The sequence below is a fragment of the Microcebus murinus genome, chromosome 22, assembly GCF_040939455.1.
Source record: "Microcebus murinus isolate Inina chromosome 22, M.murinus_Inina_mat1.0, whole genome shotgun sequence".
Classification (NCBI taxonomy): domain Eukaryota; kingdom Metazoa; phylum Chordata; class Mammalia; order Primates; family Cheirogaleidae; genus Microcebus; species Microcebus murinus.
The window spans coordinates 32,536,436-32,559,493 of record NC_134125.1 but is presented as its reverse complement, the minus strand read 5'-3'; the positions used below and the strand labels follow the sequence as shown (position 1 = coordinate 32,559,493).

At 45.5% G+C, this 23,058-nt stretch overlaps 2 pseudogenes; both read left to right on the top strand.

Annotated features, from left to right (window-relative positions):
* The first annotated feature begins 4,076 nt into the window (after positions 1-4,076).
* LOC142863700 (uncharacterized) lies at positions 4,077-4,195 on the top strand (annotated as a pseudogene).
* An 11,583-nt stretch (positions 4,196-15,778) lies between these two features.
* LOC142863709 (uncharacterized) lies at positions 15,779-15,897 on the top strand (annotated as a pseudogene).
* The last annotated feature ends 7,161 nt before the right edge of the window (positions 15,898-23,058 follow it).

Genomic DNA, 23,058 nt, shown 5'->3' with positions numbered 1-23,058 from the left:
CCTGCCTGCCTGTCTCCCATGGGTGTGTGGACACAGCCAGTTCCACACAGCGTCCTGCCTGCCCGTCTCCCGTGGGTGCGTGTATCCAGCCACATCCACACTGCGCCTGCATGCCTGTCTCCCGTGGGTGAGTGGACACAGCCAGTTCCACACAGAGCCCTGCCTGCCCCTCTCCCATGGGTGATTGGACACAGCCACATCCACACTGTGCCCTGCCTGCCCGTCTCCTGTGGGTGAGTGGACACAGCCAGTTCCACACTGTGCCCTACCTGCCCGTCTCCGGTGGCTGTGTGGACACAGCAAGTTCCACACAGTGCCCTGCCTTCCCATCTCCCATGGGTGTGTGGACACAGCCAGATCCACACAGCGCCCGGCCTGACCGTATCCCATGGGTGTGTGTAAACAGCCAGATCCATACCACGCCCTGCCTGCCCGTCTCTCCTGGGTAAGTGGACACAGCCAGTTCCAAACTGTGCCCTACCTGCCCGTCTCCCATAGGTGAGTGGACACAGCCAGGTCCACACTGCGCCCTGCCTGCTCTTCTCCCGTGTTTGTGTGGACACAGCCACTTCCATACAAACCCCTGCCTGACCGTCTCCTGTCGGTGTGTGGACATAGCCAGTTTCACACTGCGCTCTGCCTTCTCGTCACCCATGCGTGAGTGGACACAGCCAGTTCCACACAGCGCCCTGCCTGCCTGTCTCCCGTGGGTGTGTGGATACGGCCAGATCCACACAGCGTCTGCTCTTTGGGAACCGACACGCTGGAGGAAACCTTGAGAGGCTGAGAGGGGAGGGAGTTGCAGAAGAAGGCCAGGATGTCATTTTGAGGGAGTATGTGACCAGAACTCATCCCGTTGCTTTTGGGGTTCTATGGGCTCCACGTAGGAATCTTTGGTGGTGGCACCTGATGTTGGGGGATCCGGAGTCACACCCAGACCTGCTCCACAGGCCTCCTTTTACTTTTCTCTTTGGATTCATTATTTTTAAAAAGTGTCTCTTACCTCTATTATTGCATTTTCTTTTCTCTGTCTTTTCAAGCTTATGATGGGAGTACAAGTATTCAGGTGACATGTGTTGCCCGTGCCCCCCTCCCCCCTGTGTTCTTATTCATTTACCTCTCATGTTGTTCCAGCGTATTGTGGGGGTACCAATGTTAAGGTCGGGTACGTTGCCCTCTCCCAGCCTCCCCCCTCGGGTCAGAGCTTCAAGTTCGCCCATCCCCCAGTCGGTAGGCACCCACCCCATTCCTAATAAATGTGTATGCCCATCCCCTCCCCCCACCCACCCGACACCCACCCGATGAAGGTGATTCCTCTCTGACCACTTAGGTGTCCATCCGTTCGTACCAATTTGCTGGTGAGCGCGCTCACGTGGTGCTCGTGTGTCCATTCTTGGGATACTTGGCTTACTGGAACGGGATCCAGCTCTGGCCAGGAGAACACGAGAGGTGCCCTCTCACCGCTGCTCCTCATAGCCGAACGGCACTCCGTGGTGTCCACGCGCCACATTTTATTAATGCACTCCTGGATGGATGGGCACTCGGTCGCTTCCACATCTTTGCGATTGTGAATCGTGCCCTAACTGTAACCCTAACCATTACCCAGCTCGTCTCCTCTGCCCCTACCTGACGCACTCCTCCCCGCCAGGCCCGTCACTGTCCTGGGCCCCTGCCTGAATGGCTCCTTCCCGCCCGGCCGATCACCATCCTCTGCCCCTGCCTGACACCCTCCTCCCCGCCCGGGCCATCACCTGGGCCCCTGCCTGACTCGCTCCTTCCCTCCTCCCCACCCGGCCCGTCACCGTCCTCGGCCCCTGCCTGACCGGCTCCTTCATGCCCAGCCTGTCACCGTCCTCGGCCCCTGCCTGACGGGCTCTTCCGTCGCCTGGGCCTTCCAAGGGCTTGGTGTGGACGCTGCTTCCAGGAAGCCCTTCAGAAACCCGGCAACAGGGTGGCCGCAGCAGTCTCGAGCAGCCATACCTAAGTGTCCCTGGTGTCTTCCCTGAGGCCCTGCGGCTGCCGCCCCCCACAAGGGGAGAGCCGCGGAGGTGGGTACCGCCTCCTCATGGGGACGTACACGCAGCTCTCCACGTCAGATTCCGGGGCTCTCTGTCCTGCCTGAAGGCCCAGCTGGCCTGCGGGTCCTTAGAGTGGCAAAAGCATCCGAAAACTGAGATTGAGGGTCCGGTGGCTGTCTGCACTTTTGTGCTGGGCACCCCAGGGAGGCCCGGGGGCTGGCTGGACAACGTGGTCTGCTGGGCGGGGGGGTTGGAGGAGCAACTGATGCCCTTTGCACTTTGGGTAGCAAGAGTCTGAGGTGTCTCTGAGCCCTGGGCCATGTCAGGGTGGGGGGGAGGAGGAGGAGGAGGAGGAGGAGGAGGATGTGGGAGGGGCCGTGACCTGCAGTCCTGTTCCCGGGGTGGCACGGCATGTGGCTTCTTGCACAGGCTGCTTGGCCTGGGCTCCCTGCACCTGGGCCTTTGGAGGACTGGCCCTGTGCTTGCCAACACTTCCTGCAGGGACCCAGAGCTGGGAGGTTGCATCTCTCAGCCCTGAGTCGGGCAGAGCCCCAGCGGGCCATGCCCACAACTTCTCTCAGCACGGGTCCCCCAGAAGGCTCCTTTGGGACCAGGATTCTCTTGCGGGTGACTGTTAAGGTCTGGCCCCTGGATGGAGGGGCACCAAGAGTAGAGGAGCAGGAAGGGGAAGGGCGTGGCCATGCGAGGAGACACTTTGAGGCCAAGTCCCAGCTTCAGCCTGATCCTCCTGGGTCATGTACACCCTGGGAACCCCGGGGTGTACATCACACCTCCTGGTTGTCCCACTCTGAGACCGGGACCCGGGCTTCGCATTCCCACAGCAGCCGGTCGTGGGCTGAGGACACTTGGGGCGTTGGGAACTCCCTGGCTTCTCCTTGGATTAACATCTGGAGCTGCTTGTGAATTGTGCAGCCACACACACCCGAGTGCAGGTGTCTTCCGCACAGACTGCGGGCCTCGCTCTTCTGAATGCCGCTAGCTTGTGACCCACCCACGGGGAACCTGGTCAGGGTACTTTCTCTCAGGGGCAGACTCTGATCTGGGCGGGCTACTGGTGTCTCTGTTTGCTCGTTTCTTTCTTCCATTTCGGGAAAGGCTTCCTTACTGGGTGTGGAAATCTCCTATGCCTTTCCTCTCCTATTCTGTCAGCTTTAAAATTCTCCTTCAGTTGCCACCCTCACAGATGGATTAGGAAACTCTTTCCGGTGCACTCATTAGTGAAATGACCTCAATGAAGCTGGAATCCAATATCTACTCGCCGATTTTTCGCGAGTCCACACACCGGTGTGGTTGGGGTCCAATGCAGCCCTGGCCAGGCCCAGGGCCCTTGGACTGGGCCACAGGAGGACACAGAGGAGGGTCCCGGCCCCCACGGTAGCGGTTCGGGCAGTTCTCCAAGGGCTTGGGCGTTTTCCAGAGGTAGGAGATGGAGGGGACTGATTTCTTCAGCACCCCAGAAACCACGCCACCCCACCCCACCCATGGGACACATCCCGAGAGGGAGACGCCCCTTACACTCGCTCCCCTCCCCCTTGTGCTGTGCCCCAGCCCTGGCCTGGGGGAATAGGTGGCAGCCCACGCCACAGGGCGGGGGGTGGGGGGGGCACAGCTGAAAGGGGTTGTGGGGGAGGGCGGCCCCTAGCTGGGGTCAAAGGGCCAGTGCCCCGCGCGTGCGCAGTCAGCGGCGGAGGTGGTGGTGGCAGTGGCGGAGACTCGCTGGGGGTGGGCAGCAGGTAGGTGAAGGAGGCCAGGCGAGGAGAGGAGGGGGGCTGGAAGGTCTCCACCTTGGCCAGTCCAGCCGTGGAGGCGCATCTTCTGTGAGTGTGAGTGACTGTGAGTGTGTGTGGGTGTGTATAGAGAGACAGCCCCCCACCCCGGCCTGCCCCGCCCCGCCCGTCACCCCTGTCCCTCGGAGCCCGCCGGACCCGGCCGGCGAACTCAACAGTCCCGGCCCGGCGCGGGGCCTGGGGCGGGAGGAGGCGGCGGGGAAGCGCAGAGAGGCTCAGCTTCTTGAGGGTGGCAGGGGCGCCCACCGCCGTCTAGGGCCACACCACCCTGAACGCGCTGGATCTCGTCTGTTCTCGGAAGCTAAGCAAGGTCGGGCCTGGTTGGTACTTGGATGGGAGACCGCCTGGGAATACCGGGTGCGGTAGGCTTTTTTTTTTTTTTTTTTTTTGCCTCTTGTTCTGTCCCCTTTCTGGGAGCGCGGCGGCGGCCCGGGGTGGGGGTCACCCCCACCCTCAGCGCCCGCCGCGGTGCCTGGCGCCCCCGCCCGCACCGTGGGGCCTCCTCTTGTCCCAAGCCATGACATCGCCACCACAGGGCAGCATGCGTGGCATCTGGACTGTCAGGTGTGAGACCGAAGGTCTGGTCTGTGGGAACCGACACGCTGGAGGAAACCTTGAGAGTCTGAGAGGGGAGGGAGTTCCAGAAGAAGGCCAGGATGTCATTTTGAGGGAGTATGTGACCAGAACTCGTCCCGTTGCTTTTGGGGTTCTATGGGCTCCACGTAGGAATCTTTGGTCGTGGCACCTGATGTTGGGGGATCCGGAGTGACACCCAGACCTGCTCCACAGGCCTCCTTTTACTTTTCTCTTCGGATTCATTATTTTTAAAAAGTGTCTCCTATCTCTATTATTGCATTTTCTTTTCTCTCTCTCTTCAAGCAGATGATGGGAGTACAAGTATTCAGGTGACATGTGTTGCCCGTGCCCCCCTCCCCCCTGTGTTCTTATTCATTTACCTCTCATGTTGTTCCAGCGTATTGTGGGGGTACCAGTGTTAAGGTCGGGTACGTTGCCCTCTCCCAGCCTCCCCCCTCGGGTCAGAGCTTCAAGTGTGCCCATCCCCCAGTCGGTGCGCACCCACCCCATCCCTAATGGATGTGTATGCCCATCCCCTCCCCCCACCCGCCCGACGCCCACCCGATGAAGGTGATTCCTCTGTGTCCACTTAAGTGTCCATCGGTTCATACCAATTTGCCGGTGAGCGCGAGCACGTGGTGCTCGTGTGTCCATTCTTGGGATACTTGGCTTACTGGAACGGGTTCCAGCTCTGGCCAGGAGAACCACGAGAGGTGCCCTCTCACCGCTGCTCCTCATAGCCGAATGGCACTGCGTGGTGTCCACGCGCCACATTTTATTTATGCACTCGTGGGTCGATGGGCACTCGGGTCGCTTCCAGGTCTTTGCGATTGTGACTTGTGCCCTGACTCTAACCCTAACCCTTACCCAGCCCGTCTCCTCCTCGACCCCTGCCTGACTGACTCCTTCCCGCCTGGCCTGTCACCTGTCACCGTCCTCTGCCCCTGCCTGATGGGGCTCCTCCATCGCCTGGGCCTTCCAAGGGCTTGGTGTGGACGCTGGTTCCAGGACGCCCTCCCAGGAACCCGGTAGCAGGGCTGCCCCAGCGTCTCGCGCAACCCAACCATCCACTGGCTGCCTTAGCTAAGTGGCCTGCGGGGGACGTGCTCCCGCTGTGTGGTGGGGGCCCAGCCTGGTGTCTTCTCTGAGGCCCCGGGGCTGCCGCTCCCCGCAAGGGGAGAGCTGGGGAGGTGGGGACCGCCTCCTCATGGGGACGTACACCCAGCTCTCCACGTTGGATTCCGGGGCTCTCTTTCTGCCAGAAGCCCCAGCTGGCCTGCAGGTCCTTAGAGTGGCAAAAACATCCGAAAACTGAGATTGACGGTCCGGTGGGTGTCTGCACTGTTAACGGAAAAAAATTTAAACTCTGTAAAATAATTTTAAAGAGATTTATTTTGAGCCAAATTTGAGGACCATGACCCGGAGCCACTGCCAAGAGGCCTTGGGCAAGTGGACTCGCCGTGGCTGGGTTACAGTTCAGTTTTATACATTTTTAGAGAGACAGGGGTTACAGGCAAAGTCACAAATCAATACATGAGAGGCATATATTGGTTTGGCCTAAAAAGGTGGGACATTTTGAAGCGGGGGCTTATAGGTTATAGGTGGGTTTAAAGATTCTTTGGCTGGCAATTGGCTGAGAGAGTTAGTCTTTATTTAGAAGACCAGGAAGGATATGCTTACTTTAAGATAAGGGTATGAGCACTCTGGGAGGTCTAGACAGGAGGACATTTTAAATTTACAATAATAGGCGCCTGCTAGGATGTTTGAGTTAAGATATTTTAAATTTATGATAGGCATCTGCTAGGATGCTTGAGTTAAGACAGGGGCTTTTTATTTTTTAGGTGATGTTAATGCCATACCAGAATTAGGTCAGGAAGTAAACCACTGCTTTGTTTGGTTAACAAAAGCCGCTTAGTGGGAATTTACCCTTTGTCAGCCTAACCCTGCTGGCCTCCTTACCATTTGCCAGCCTAACCCAGCTGGCCTTCTTAGGAAGGAGTTTTTAGCAAAAAATTAGAGTTTAGTCTTTAGTTCCCCCTGTTGGCCAAAGATTATTTTATGGAATGTATATGTAGGCTAATAACTAGCATGAGGTCTCAAGGTGCTAGGAAGGCTCATTTTTAGAGATGTCTGGTTTTATGGTGCTAGGAAGGCTCATTTTTAGAGTTGTTTGTCTGGTCGCATGGTGTTGTGAAATAGGTGGTGTTATATTTTAGGGGAGGGACATGACTCTATTTGATTTAATAGCCAATTGTTAAAGGGGGCTAGATAGAGTCAGGCCTCGGGCCTACTCTGAAAAAACTGAACCAGATTTATTTTTTTAGCTATTATGATTTGGGCCTTTGATTGATTTTTTTTTTTTTCTTGTATCTGGTATAGCATTTACAGGAAACATAATTAGAGTTATAGGTAGAATTAGAAGGTAGCAAGCAGCCTAACCAGCCAAAAAAATAATTTTTTTTATGCATTATTATATTTTTTTAATCAGACTTATAATGTGTTTACCCTGTGTATTAACAGTCAATTGAACTTTATGGTAAATTTTATTTGAGGATTATAAAACTGATATCAATTTAGAATTTAATAAATGTAATTTTTTTTTTGGACAATTAGTCTTTATAGGTATAATATTTTGAGGAGGGCATAAATTAAACTTGAGAAACATTTGATTTTTAATATTTTAAAGGCAAAGTTATAAGACTAATTTACCTACAACTTGTAACAAAATATAAGCATTATTAACAATTAAGCTAAGGAGGAAATTTAGTAATTTATAGTAAGGTGGCTGATAAATTATTTATTATATTTTTTTTGGATAAATTTATAACTGATAAAAATTATTTTAAGTTTATAGGAAGCAGAGAAAGACTTTTATGATTGGGATGGCTATTTGCAGCATGTGGCCTGAAAAGACAGAGTATTTTTTGTGTGTCCCTCCTTTATTTGGAGGGTCTAAACTAATTCCATCCCTCAGAATTGGCCCTTATAATCTGGCACGCCCCCTCTTCTGCAATATTCCCTGGGCTCAGAGGGAGGATATTTGAACAAGGCTTTTGCAGATTTTATGGTTTTAAGGTCTCAGAGATTAGGTAAACTTGTTAATTACCTAAAATTTGTTAGGACTCTAGAAAACAAAACAAAAGAATTAGTAATGTTTTAAATAAAGAGTCTTTATATGAAAATTTAGTTCTATTTTATGAGGGTTGAATTAGCTATACTTATGGTCATATTAAATTTTTAATTAAAGTCTTGGAACTTTGTTTTGTTTTAGTCTAGTGGTATACATAATTTTTAAAGTATACATAATCTCTAATACTTAGAAACCAGTATTTAAGTGGATTTGTCAGTCCTTTTTATGGCCTTTACTTGAAGAAGCCAAAATTAGACTTAGCCAGAAAGAACTATTTTTTGAGATGAATTAAAGAAAAATAATTACTTAAAAGATGATAAAACTTGACTAGCCATGGTTACAGAGAGTCTAAATTGGTTATTTTGTGACATATAGCAATTTTACTTAATAACTATAATTATTACTGATAACACATATTAAGACATGTCAATATTTTATAATATTAGTATATTAATAACATACTTATAAGTACAGCCCAAAGAAAGTTAAACACCATTTTATATTTGACAATGTTCCCTGGATAGTTTTGACACATTAAAATAAATTTAAAGTCTGTCTTAGACTTTTGGTGATTTTAATGTGTAAAAAGCTAGTTTAAGGTCAAAAGGCTGGATTTAGAATTTAAGTTTTGGAAAGGTTGTCAAATATTAAAGGCTTAAAGTATTTGTGTATATATAATTATAAACCACTATAAAATAATTTTAACAAAGAGAGAGATAGACATTAAATAAATTTAAAGGTGATAAAGTTATATGGATACAAATTTTAACCTTTCTTTAGTTTTTTTAGTTAGTCAAAACCTAATAAAGAAGCCGGGCGCGGTGGCTCACGCCTGTAATCCTAGCTCTCTGGGAGGCTGAGGTGGGTGGATTGCTCAAGGTCAGGAGTTCAAAACCAGCCTGAGCAAGACCCCGTCTCTACTATAAAATAGAAAGAAATTAATTGGCCAACTGATTTATATATGTAAAAAATTAGCCGGGCATGGTGGCACATGCCTGTAGTCCCAGCTACTCGGGAGGCTGAGGCAGTAGGATTGCTTGAGCCCAGGAGTTTGAGGTTGCTGTGAGCTAGGCTGATGCCACGGCACTCACTCTAGCCTGGGCAACAAAGTGAGACTCTGTCTCAAAAAAAAAAAAAAAAAAAAAAAAAAAAAAAAAAAAAAAAAAAAAAAAAACCTAATAAAGAGAGCACAGGGATTATTTGACAAAGCATAAAATGTTTTACCAATGCATAAAATGCCAATTATTAAAATTAAACACCTTTTGTACTACACTACTTTTTATATTAAAAGGAAAAAAACGTTATAAAATTAAAATGAGTATATATGTTATTTTATTAAGAGTAAATTAATATTGACAGAAATCTTTGTTTTAGCCAAAATTTTTTAATACATTTTTTTATAAACTTTATTTTTACCTGCACGTACCACACACCATTTATAAAACATACCTTAAAACTTTTGATTTTGTCTTAACATTTTTTTTTTAAATAACTATTTATTTTAGGACAAAAATTTTATGTAAGATTCTTTTTTTACATTATTTTTTTTGTTTAACCTTTTTTACCAAAATATATTTTTATATTCATTGTCTCTTTACATTTTTTTTTATATAAGTGGAATTTTTTATTTTTTTTTTAAATTTATTTTGATTTAACCTTTAAATAACCTCTGAATTAGACAAAGTTATACATTTTAATAAGAACATTTTGTTTTATAATTTTTTTATTAAAAAAATCTATTTTTTTTGTTTAAGAAAGGAGACTCAGTGTCTTAACCAAGTATAAGACTTATTAGACAGACTGCAGTATAAGTTAATAAGGAAGCTGAATTTGTGTCTTTTTTTGCAGTTTATTAAAAGGTGAATAAAAAATTTTTTGTTATTCTTATTATATGACAATTTAGTTTAAAAGAGAAAACCAAATTTTATTGTATTAGTGTACTAATGATTAAAGTTAATTTTAATAAAATTTTATAAACAAATTTATTTAATTTTAACCTATAAGACTATAAGACCTTTATATAAACTTTTTATAACCTTTAACTTTTATATTTACTTAATTTTTAATGATTATTTACATATTGAATAAGTAGTTTTAAAGAAACCAATAAATTAAACAAAATAATGGACTTAAACAGAACTCTAGAACAAATGGGCCTGACTGACATTTTATAGCACATTTTACCTCAAAACCACTGAATATACATTCTTCTCATCAGCTCATGGGTCATTTTTTAAGATTGACCATATTTTAGGACACAAGGCACGTCTCAAACAATTTTGTTTTAAAAAAAAATAGAACATATACTATGTCTCTTTTTAGATTATAATGAAATAAATGTAGAAATTAACCCTAACAGGAGCTCTCATTTTTATATAAAGTCATGGAAACTAAACAACCTTTTATTAAATGATTACTTTATAAACGAGGAAATTAAGATGGAAATTAAAAGATTTTTTTTTTTTAACTAAATGACAACACAAGTTATTAAACACAAGTTATTAAAACCTGTGGGACACAGCTAAAGCATTCTTGAGAGGAAAGTTTGTTTTTATAAATGCCTATAAACAAAATTATCTTTTAACAAAACTAATACTTATGCTGTATAACATTTTATTAAAAGAATTTTTGTACAGAATTGTTTTTTTTTATTTAGAAGTTTTAATTATACGTACTGATTATAATATTAACTCTTAGAAAAACTTAGGAAGTTAAATTAACTTTGAACTGTTAGTCACCAATTGTATTAATATTCTTAAATATAAAGCTATGAAGGTATAAACTTAAACTTATATTTAAGAACTGATGTTTTAGTACTTTACCTTACAAATGACCCATTTATAAGGGACATATAATGACATTTTATGATTATTTTTTAACTTAACATGACTTTAAGATTTGTATTTATTGCATTTGTATTTATCTAATTTATTTATATTAGCACCTTACTTAGATTTTAGCTATTAAAAGTTTAAGTTACTTTATTAACCATTTTTATACCCTGTAAACTAGATATATATAACAGAACACGGATTAAAATATAAACTCAAATCTTATTAGAAACAATAAGCATTTAAATAAGACTTGTTATTTTAAACAAAATATAACATTACTTTTAAATTTTGTAAACATAGTAGTCATTTTAGAATATTTTGTTTAAAGGTATTTGCTAATTAGATCTTTCTAAAACATTACATTTTTAAACAAAATTTATTGGCATTATAGGGGAATGTCTCTGGCACCCAAAGTTTGGGAGCAAAGGCCACTGTTCTCTTAAAGGCTTGCTGAAAATTTACTGACATTAAAATTAATAGGATTAATAAGAGAAGGACTTAAAACTTATACATGGACGTTTTTAGAATGAACACAAAGATGCAGGGGAAATTGTCTATTTTTTTATGTTTAAAGTATGGACAGCTGTGTAGAAAGATGATTGGACAAAAAGGATATGAGCTAATTTTAACAGGCTTAGTGGCAGAACCAGCAAGGCATTTTATATTTAGATTTTGCTTGGCCTCTTGAGTGTGCATTTTTCCCTTTTGGGTGTAGGACAAAGCCCTTTTTTTTGGCATGGGGTTTTACAGTAAAACAAAGTAGGTCAGATAATTGCTTTATGGCCATTTTACATGAATAATTTTAGGTTTTATGGCTAGCTTTAGGGAAGAATTGGCACAAGAGGTGAGCAAGGTCAGAAAATTTTGCTTTTGAAGCCTTTATTTTAAGCTAGTTTTTTTTTTTTTAATCCCATTAACATAAGATCTCCTGGCTGTAGACTGAGGAAAAAAAACTTTTAGCACCATTTGTCAGCACCTCAAATAATGATATAAAGTGGTAACATGCTTTTTACATGAGGCTCAAGATTAAGCTGTTAAAAAAAAACACAAACTATCTAAATGGTTTCAAAACAATGTTTAGTGCATAAACTTGAGCACATTTATAGAGTAAGATTACTTTGAGAGTCTCATGGATTTTAACCATCATTTACTTTTTATCTTAAATTGCTATATAAAAATTAATAATTTAGAATTTTTTTTTTAGGCAAAAACTCTATTATAGTAACACAATGTAATTATAACTAGCTAGATTGTAAAGAGTAGGACAAAAATGGACAAGACCAAGGTAAAACTAAAGCTTTTAATTTAAGTTCTTTATAACTTTCAGGACAACTTTGAATTCTTAACAGTACTGTTAAATGAGTTGAACACACCTTGTGCACCTCTCTACAGGCATTGAATGAGTGGAGGTAAACTATTTTTGCAGTTAGGATTAAAAGACCAAAACTAAAATGTTTTTTTTTATACACCTTTAACGATTAAATTTGGATTTTTTTTCCCTCTACTTGGTGTTTTATTTATTCTAATTTGCTGACTCAGGCACATTTGCATTTTTACCTTAAAGTTAAACACATAAGTATTTTTGTTGGTAACCCAGATTTAGTTAATATCATTTGACCAAATATTAATTTTACTTTACTTATCAAAAATCACCCATTACTTTGTCTTTGGCTGAGTTTACATTTTTATTAAACCTTTACACGTCAAGAACTTAAAAATGTCTAGTAAAACCCAGGCAAAAACAAATGTATGCTGACAGTTTGAAAGCATTTTTACTATTACTTTACTAATAACACCTTATTTATTAATAATAACACAGCTTATTTACCAACGGTTACTAAATTCACATGAAGCATTTGGGTTTAATTTATGAGCGCTTCTTTAATTTTAAAACAGTCTGAAACCTATAAGCACAAACATGTGATACATGGACAGACATAAAACATACCCAAACATATACACTCTCTCAGACGCACACATATAAAGTTCTGATAAATTTTACCTTAGAATGTTAGCCATGAAATGGTAACACAAACTCACCAGTCTGTAAAAGAAAGCTGGATCTAAATTTCTTCTGACGAGACTGGAACTTGTACACCTGGCAAACTTTAGTTGACCTGATAGGTAACTTAATTAGGCCTGTGGATCAAAGTTTTGGGTAAAGCAGTTTCTATGGCAGTTTGATTTTTTTTTTTTTCAGTGCAAAATGAGTTTTCTAAGTTAGCATTTTAGCTAGAACTGGCTGCAAGGTCTCTAGGTAGCCTTTCAATTGTAAATACCGCAAACAATGAGTTATCTTAACATCACTAGAAAAAGTTAGCAGATTTTAGAGTAGCCAGAAAGGAAGAGAGATAGCTTGAGACATTTTAATAGTGGGGGGTCGACCATTTTAGCTCTGAATTTTTCTTGATGTAATTTTGCCCTTTCTTAAAACCTTGTGCACAAGAATTAGCTATAACCAGCTGGAGCCCTAGAAAAACTGGCATGCCTTTGAATCTTTTCGTTTACAAAAATACTTGCAAGTAGAGACGCCACAAACCAACTGGGGTGCCCCAACAGGAGTCATTTTCTTTGCCCTTCCTCACTCTTAAGTGGAAAAAAAGGCAACGGAGAAAGCCCTTTAGAATGCACCTCCAAAACTAAATTAGGATCCCAAACAACAATTCCTAGGAAAAGAACCAGCTCAGAATAAACCAAGACCATCAACCAAAAACGGGAGGTCCGGATCTCAGGAGGACTTACCAGTTCCCGCCAAAGGAGAAGCTCGGAGTCGGAGGCCTAAAAGGGCCATGCCGGTACCTGGCACCGAGTCCGCGCTGCTCCTTAGGCGGCCCTGAGTCTTCTCTGAGATCCTGCCGACTACGCCAAAATTGTTAACGGGAAAAAATTCAAACTCTGTAAAATAATTTTAAAGAGATTTATTCTGAGCCAAATTTGAGGACCATGACCCGGAGCCACTGCCAAGAGGCCTTGGGCAAGTGGACTCGCCGTGGCTGGGTTACAGTTCAGTTTTATACATTTTTAGAGAGACAGGGGTTACAGGCAAAGTCACAAATCAATACATGAGAGGCATATATTGGTTTGGCCTAAAAAGGTGGGACATTTTGAAGCGGGGGCTTATAGGTTATAGGTGGGTTTAAAGATTCTTTGGCTGGCAATTGGCTGAGAGAGTTAGTCTTTATTTAGAAGACCAGGAAGGATATGCTTACTTTAAGATAAGGGTATGAGCACTCTGGGAGGTCCAGACAGGAGGACATTTTAAATTTACAATAATAGGCGCCTGCTAGGATGTTTGAGTTAAGATATTTTAAATTTATGATAGGCATCTGCTAGGATGCTTGAGTTAAGACAGGGGCTTCTTATCTTTTAGGTGATGTTAATGCCATACCAGAATCAGGTCAGGAAGTAAACCACTGCTTTGTTTGGTTAACAAAAGCCGCTTAGTGGGAATTTACCCTTTGTCAGCCTAACCCTGCTGGCCTCCTTACCATTTGCCAGCCTAACCCAGCTGGCCTTCTTAGGAAGGAGTTTTTAGCAAAAAATTAGAGTTTAGTCTTCAGCACTTTTGTGGCGGGCACCCCAGGGAGGCCCAGGGGCTGGCTGGACAACGCTGTCCGCTGGGCAGGGGTGGGGGCGTTTGGAGGAGCAACTGATGCCCTTTGGACTTTGGGTAGAAAGTGTCTGAGGTGTCTCTGAGCCCTGCGCCATGTCGGGGTGGGGGGGAGGAGGAGGAGGAGGAGGAGGTGGGAGGGGCCGTGACCTGCAGTCATGTTCCCAGGGTGGCATGGCACGTGGCTTCTTCCACAGGCTGCTTGGCCTGGGCTCCCTGCACCTGGGCCTTTGGAGGACTGGCCCTGTGCTTGCCAACACTTCCTGCAGGGACCCAGAGCTGGGAGGTTGCATCTCTCAGCCCTGGGTCAGGCAGAGCCCCAGTGGGCCATGCCCACAACCTCTCTCAGCAGGGGTCCCCCAGAAGGCTCCTTTGGGACCAGGATTCTCTTTTGGGTGACTCTGTAACATCTGGCCCCTGGATGGAGGTGCACCAGGAGTAGAGGAGCAGGAAGGGGAAGGGCGTGGCCATGCGAGGGGACACTTTGAGGCCAAGTCCCAGCTTCAGCCTGATCCTCCTGGGAACCCCTGAGTGTACATCACACCTCCTGGTTGTCCCGCTCCGAGACCGGGAGCCGGGCTTCGCGTTCCCACAGTAGCCAGTCCTGGGATGAGGACACCTGGGGCGTCGGGAACTCCCTGGCTTCTCTTTGTGGTACCATTTGGAGCTACTTGTGAATCGTGCCGCCAGGCACGCCCCAGTGCAGGTGTCTTCTGCACAGACTGCGGGCCTCGCTCTTCTGAATGCCGCTAGCTCGCCACCCACCCACGGGTGAACCTGGTCAGGGTACTTACTCTAAGGAGCAGACTCTGACCCGGGCGGGCTACCGGTGTCTCTGTTTGCTCGTTTCTTTCTTCCATTTCGGGAAAGACTTCCTTGCTGGGTGTGGAAATCTCCTATGCCTTTCCTCGCCTATTCTGTCAGCTTTAAAATTCTCCTTCAGTTGCCACCCTCACAGGTGGATTAGGAAACTCTTTCCGGTGCACTCATTAGTGAAATGACCTCAATGAAGCTCAAATCCAATATCTAATCGCCGATTTTTCACGAGTCCACACGCCAGGGTGGTTGGGGTCCGATCCACCCCGGGCCAGGCCCAGGCCCCTTGGACTGGGCCAGAGAAGGACACAGAGCAGGGTCCCGGCCCCCACGGTAGCGGTGCCCACAGTTCTCCAAGGGCTTGGGGGTTTTCCAGAGGGAGGAGATGGAGGGGACTGATTTCTTCAGCACCCCACAAACCACGCCACCCCACCCCACCCCACCCATGGGACACATCCCGAGAGGGAGACGCCCCTACACTCGCTCCCCTCCCCCATGCGCTGTGCCCCAGCCCTGGCCCTGGGGAATAGGCGGCAGCCCACGCACAGGGCGGGGGGCACAGCTGAAAGGGTTTGTGGGGGAGGGCGGCCCCTGGCTGGGGGCAAAGGTCGAGCGCCCCGCCTGCGCGTGCGCAGTCAGCAGTGGCGGCGCGCTGGGGGTGGGGGGCGGGTAGGTGAAGGAGGGGAGGCGAGGAGAGGAGGGGGGCTGGAAGGTCTCCACCTTGGCGGGTCTAGCCTTGGAGGCGCGTCTTCTGTGAGTGAGTGAGTGTGAGTGTGTGTGTGTGTGTAGAGAGACAGCCCCCCACCCCGGCCCGGCTCTCCCTGCCCGCCCCGCCCTGCCCGTCACCCCAGTCCCGCGGAGCCCGCCAGACCCGGCCAGTGAACTCAACAGGCCCAGCCCGGCGCGGGGCCTGGGGCCGGAGGAGGCGGCGGCGGGGAAGCGCAGAGAGGCTCGGCTTCTTGAGCGGGGCAGGGGCTCCCTCTGCCATCTCTGGCCACGCTGCCCTGAACGCGCCCGATCTCGTCTGATCTCCGAAGCTAAGCAGCGTCGGGCCTGGTCAGTACTTGGATGGGAGACCGCCTGGGAATACCGGGTGCCATAGGCTTTTTTTTTTTTTCCTTTTTGCCTCTTGTTCTGTCCCCTTTCTGGGAGTGGGGCGGCGGTCCGGCGGATCACCCCCACCCTCAGTGCCCGCCGCGGTGCCTGGCGCCCTACCCGGCGCCGTGGGGCCTCCTCTTGTCCCGAGCCGTGACACCACTGCCACGCGGCAGCATGCGTGCCATCTCTACTGTCAGGTGTCAGACCAAAGCTCTGGTGTGTGGGACCGACATGCTGGAGGAAACCTTGAGAACCTTGAGAGTCTGAGAGGGGAGGGAGTTGCAGAAGAATTCCCAGGATGTCATTTTGAGCAAGTATGTGACCAGAACTCGTCCCGTTGCTTTGGGAGTTCTATGGGCTACACTGTAGGAATCTTTGGTGGTGGCACCTGATGTTGGGGGATCCGGAGTCACACCCAGAGCTGCTGGACAGGCCCCATTTTACATTTCTTTTCGGATTCATTTTCTTAAAAAGTGTCTCTTATCTCTATTGTTGCATTTCCTTTTCTCTCTCTTTTCAAGCAGATTATGGGAGTACAAGTATTGAGGTGACATGTACTGCCCGTGCCTCCCTCCCCCCTGTTTTCTGATTCATTTATTTCTCATTTTCCCCCAGCGTACTGTGGGGGTACCAATGTTAAGGTCGGGTGTGAGGACTAAACTCTAATTTTTTGCTAAAAACTCCTTCCTAAGGAGGCCAGCTGGGTTAGGCTGGCAAATGGTAAATTCCCACAAGGCGGCTTTTGTTAACCAAATGAAGCAGTGGTTTACTTCCTGACCTGATGCTGGTATGGCATTAACATCACCTAACAGATAAGAAGCCCCTGTCTTAACTCCAGCATCCTGGCAGATGCCTATCATAAATCTAAAATGTCATAACTGAGCATCCTAGCAGGCGCGTATTCTTTAATTTAAAGCATCTTAAAACATCCTAGCAGGCGCCTATTGTAAATTTAAAATGTCCTCCTGTCTGGACCTCCCAGAGTGCCCACAACCTTATCTTAAAGTAAGCATATCCTGCCACACATGGTGGCTCACGCCTGTAATCCTAGCACTTTGGGAGGCCGAGGGGGGCGGATTGCTCAAGGTCAGGAGTTCGAAACCAGCCTGAGCGAGACCCCGTCTCTACCAAAAATAGAAAGAAATTAATTGACCAACTAAAAATATACAAAAAATTAGCCGGGCATGGTGGCACATGCCTGTAGTCCCAGCTACTCGGGAGGCTGAGGCAGCAGGATCGCTGAGCCCCGGAGATTGAGGTTGCTGTGAGCCAGGCTGATGCCACGGCACTCACTCTAGCCTGGGCAACAAAGTGAGACTCTGTCTCAAAAGAAAAAAAAAATTAAAGTAAGCATATCCTTTCTGGTCTTCTAGATAAAGTCTAACCCTCTCAGCCAATTGCCAGCCAAAGAATCTTTAAACCCACCTATAACCTGTAAGCCCCCACTTCGAGATGTCCCACCTTTTTGGGCCAAACCAATGTATGCCTCTCATGTATTGATTTGTGACCTTGTCTATAACCTTTGTCTCTCTAAAAATATATAAAACTAAGCTGTAACCCAGCTACAGCGAGCCCACTTGCTCAAGGCTTCTTGAGAGTGGCTCCGGGTCATGGTCCTCAAACTTGGCTCAGAATAAACTTCTTTCAAATATTTCAGGGCTTGGATTTTTTCCGTCCACAATTTTGGCGTAGTCGGCAGGATCTCAGAGAAGACTCGGGACCCCTGAAGGAGTCGCCCGAACCCGGAGCTAAGGTATCAGCACGGGCCCATTGAAGCCCTTCCGACTTCGAGCCGCTCCTCCGGCGGGAACCGGTAAGTCCTCCTGAGATCCGGACCTCCCACTCTTGGTCAAAGGTCCCAGTTTATTCTGAGCTGTCTATTCTCTTCCTAAAAATTGTTGTTTGGGACCCTAATTTGATGTAAAAGTGCACTCTGAAGGGCTTTCTCTGCTGCCTTTTTCCTCTCAAAGACCAATTTCGATTGGCTTGTCTGCATATTTGCATAAGGAACCCAACTGTCCTATTCATAGATAAATGAGAGACTGAGTTTCTCAGCTCCAAAGATAAGGGGCAGCTTACTCCTCCCAGACCTAAGGTAGCCCTGGGTGACCAGAGCCCTGATTGGGAGTTGCCTGGGGCGATTCCTGAGGTGCGAGTAGCCCCACAGGGAACCGCCCAACAAATTAATTTTAAAAAAGGCTCGTCCAGAAAACGCGCATAAGAGCTGATCACTCGGCGTTTTGAGCCCTCTCAGAGGTACTAGACCCCCAAAGAGAGAAACTGGGACACATAAGAGGGTGGGACCGAATCAGTGGTGAAGCACTGAGGAGCCCCACCCACAAGCAGCACACTCTGATCCACTACACCAAACCCTAGACCACAGTTCGGTTCCTTCTTAAAAAAAAAAAAAAATGGGAAACAAATTATGTAAAAATGAGAAAAGGCAAAAAGAACGACCTCCTTCAGGCACCCCAGCTGATTTTATGTTTAATAATTATGGCGCCTCTACTTGCAAGTATTTATATAAATGGAAAGATCTTACTAAAGATGACCTAGGTCTGAGGTTTCCAAAATGGGGAACTTTCAATATTCCCAAATTGGTTTTCTTGCGCGCTAAACTAAAAAAACTAGGTTCTCAAATTAAGAAAAATAAATAAAAATCATACTATTGCTGGCACTTGGAATCATCCAAAAGAGAGAATGATAAACTTGCCTCCCTCCAGGAAGTTAATAAAAAAATACTTGAGACTGTCTCAGAATTAAAGAAACTAGCAGAAGCCGCTTCTAAAATCAGGAACGCTCCAAAAATTGTCTCTCCTTCTGCTCCCCCTAACCCTCTGTTCTCTAAATTTCCTTATCCTGATGATTTCATTTTCCCCCCTCCTTCCCCTATTCCTTCGCCTCGAGCTGTAAAAGGATCAAAAATAGCTAAAAAAGAAGATAAAATAGTTGTTGCTCCCTTTAAAATAAAACCCACTGGGAGAGGGGACCCTAATATATTATATACACCCTGGACCAAGACAGAGTTAAAGGCTCTGGTGTCTGGGTTCCCTGATCCAACTCAAGACCCCCTCGGGTTTGCCAGAGAATTCCAATTAACACTTAAGACCTATGATCCAGGTTTCTCTGACCTGTATCAGCTAATTGAGTTACTAGTCCCCAAAAACAAAGCTAAAAAATGGTTCAGGGTAGCAGGTTAAAAACAACCTTTAAAAGATTTTGATAAAATAGATGCAAATAAAAAAAAATGCAGGGAGCTCTGTGACCGCCTCTATAAAAACTTACCACAGATTTTCCCTAAAGTTATAGATTGGGCAAAAGTGCAACAATGTAAAATACGCCCAAATAAAACCATACCTGACTTTTATAACAGGTTTAAGAAAACATTCAAACAATATTCAGGGATACCTCCTAAAAATTTTGAGCATGGTAAAAGTGACACTTTACTAAATTCTGGATTTGTACAAGGCTTAGACGACAAATTAGTAACCCTGATAAAAAAAAAATAATGTGGCCTGGGCTTCTCTGCCCACTAGCAGCCAGTTGTCACAAACAATAGTTAAGAAGCAAAAGAAAACGGCCTCCAAGATTATGAGTTTACAGCTAAAGCAACTTAGTAACCAAGTCAAAAGGTCGGAGGGGTTCCGTCCCCTGCAGAGATCGCAGCTGGCCACCGAGAAAGTGATTTATTATTACTGCAAAAAAAAGGGACACCTTAAAAAAGATTGTAAAAAACTTAAATGGGTGCTTGCACAAAAGGAGCAAAAGGCCTTAGAGGGAGGCACCAAAGAAACTTTAAAACCAGAATAGGGAGGCTCCGAGGGAATAGAGAGGGTTTTCCCCTTACTTCTAACAAACACTCTAGGGGAAATAGAAATATCCATAAATAAAAAAGACACCAGGCCGGGCGCTGTGGCTCATGCCTGTAATCCTAGCTCTTGGGAGGCCGAGGCGGGCGGATTGCTCAAGGTCAGGAGTTCAAAACCAGCCTGAGCAAGAGCGAGACCCCGTCTCTACTATAAATAGAAAGAAATTAATTGGCCAACTGATATATATATAAAAAATTAGCCGGGCATGGTGGCACATGCCTGTAGTCCCAGCTACTCGGGAGGCTGAGGCAGAAGGATCGCTCGAGCCCAGGAGTTTGAGGTTGCTGTGAGCTAGGCTGACGCCACGGCACTCACTCTAGCCTGGGCAACAAAGCGAGACTCTGTCTCAAAAAAAAAAAAAAATAAAAAAAGACACCAGAGCCCTTGTGGACACTGGTGCCACGCTGTCAGTCCTCAACCCTACCTTAATTAAAAACCCTCTCCCTCAAAGTAAAGTAAAAATTCAAATGGTAGGGGTTTCAAACTGCCCAATTGTTGCCTTTAAATCTGATCCACTCCAATATCAATTGGGAGAGCTTATAGGACAGCATGTTTTCCTTTTAATAGATAGTGCTCCTATACACCTGCTGGGACGGGATTTCTTAGAGACCCATAATGCCCACATCTCATTTTCACAGAAGGGAGAGATGATTCTCAATTTGGGAGACACAGAAGACTTACAAAACCCTACATGCAGTATCATGCTTGCTGAGGTTAATGGAGATTTTGAACAGGGGGACGTAGAGCCTTTCTTATCCAAAATACCAGATTCTCTATGGGCAAACTCTTCCATGGATATTGGACAAATTAAGCCAGCAGTTCCCATAGAGATCACCATAGATGAGTCTAAACCCCTGCCAAACATTAAACAATACCCCCTTAGGCCTGAAGCCTTACTAGGAATCAAGCCAATCATTCAGGACTACTTAGATAAAGGACTCACAATACCCTGCACCAGCCCTTGTAACACACCAATCCTCCCAGTCAGAAAACCAAATGGGAAAGGCTGGCGGTTTGTTCAGGACCTAAGAGCCATAAATAAAACAGTGGTTCCGAGGCATCCTGTCGTCCCTAACCCCCACACCTTACTGTCCAATATTCCTATCACTGCCAGCCACTTCTCTGTCATTGACTTATGCAGTGCTTTCTTTAGCCTACCTGTAGATCAGGATAGTCAATATCTTTTTGCCTTCACTTGGGAAAATCGCCAGTATACATGGACAGTCTTGCCCCAGGGTTACTCTGAAAATCCTACATATTTTTCTCAAATATTAAAGGCAGATTTAGATGATATTGTATTCCAAAATGAATCTACTCTGCTTCAGTATGTGGATGATTTGCTGTTGTGTTCACACTCCCTGAGTGAATGCAGAGAAGACACTATATACCTGCTGCAACAGCTTGCCTTAAAGGGACACAAAGTGTCCAGAGATAAATTACAATTTAGGCTCCCCCAAGTTAAATACTTAGGGCACACAATTTTCCCAAAGGACTTCTTATAAACCCAGAAAGAATCTCTGCCATCATGGCCTTTCCTTTGCCCAAAACAAAAAAACAATTAAGAGGGTTCTTAGGGCTAACAGGCTACTGCAGAAGTTGGATTCCAAACTACTCATTAATGGCCCAGCCCTTATACAAAAAACTAAAGCATCACCAACCAGACCCAATTTGCTGGGGGGAAAGTGAAAAGCAATATATAGAGGATTTAAAACAGGCTCTTACCCAGGCACCTGCTTTAGGACACCCAAACTATAGCCTTCCTTTTTTCCTTTTTATACATGAAGTAGATGGAAATGCGCTTGGAGTATTAACTCAAAAGCATGGCGACAGTCACAGGCCAGTTGGTTATTTCAGCCAACAGTTAGACCCAGTAGCAAAAGGACACCCCCCTTATATGAGAGCCATATCAGCTGCAGCCATTTTATATAAAAAAATTGAGAAATTTGTCCTGGGGTCCCCACTAATAATTTATGCCCCTCATTCTGTGGAATCTCTCCTAAACTCTCACCACACTCAACACTATTCTGTAAGTCGCCTATAAAGTGCTTTTGCTTCCTGCCCCTAACATCACTTTGAAGCGCTGCAATATTCTTAACCCTGCAACTCTTCTCCCTCTTCCAGGTGAGCAAGAGGAAAAACATGACTGCAGTCTACTAACTGATATCTTACTCTCTCCTAGAGCAGATTTGCAGGAAACTCCTATCGAGAATGCTGAGTTAATTTGGTTCTTATTTAAAGGACCATCAGGGACATTATCAGGCGGGATATGCTGTCACTTCCACGGTAGACATAATAAAAAGCGCCCAACTCAAAGGAGTAAAATCAGCCCAAATGGCTAAATTAATAGAATTAACTAGAGCTTATATTTTGGCTGAAGGGAAGGTAGCTAATATATACACTGATAGCCGCTATGCCTTTAAAATAGCCCATGATTTTGGCATGCTATGGAAACAGAGAGGATTTCTTACCTCATCTGGACAACCTATAAGAAATGGGCACCAAGTCTCAGAGCTATTAAAAGCAATTCAAATGCCTAAACAACTGGCAATCATAAAAATTCCTGGGCATTCCAAAGATAACACTAAAATAGCTAAGGGAAACAATCTAGCTGATGCTGCAGCAAAGAATGCTGCCCTAGGAAAGATGACCTGTCCTGTACGAGAATGCCCCTTCCGACCCACCGACACTCTCACTAACATTCTTTTACAGTACCAATAGGCATCAACCCCTAAAAAAAACAAATCTGGCAGCAAAAGGGAGGTGTATTTGACCCAAATAGGGAGTTGTGGCTGGGTCCCAACAAAAAACCTATAGTTCCTTTAGGTGCACAATTTCCTCTCCTTCAATTCATTCATAAAATGACTCACTGGGCCCCTGAAAAAATGATATTATGAAAAAAACAATATTTCTAAAAACCATCCCCCACAATAGCCCAAAAGGTATATTTTCGTTATACTATATGTCCAGAACATAACCCTGGCAAGCCTTTGCATGGCTCCCAAGGCCACTTTCCTTTGCCTGCAGGACCATTTAAAGTTTGGCAACTGGATTTTATCCAGATGCCACCATCCCAGAATTACAAATATGTATTGGTCCTGGTTTGCATGTTCTCCCATTGGGTAGAAGCATTTCCTTGTCGGAGGGCTACTGCCTTAACAGTAGGCAAAATACTGCTGGAAAAAATCATTCCAGTTTGGGAAATCCCTTCTGAGTTACACAGTGATCGTGGAACTCACTTTACAGGACAAATTATCCAATCCATCTGCAAAATTTGGCCCATAATACAACATTTCCATTGT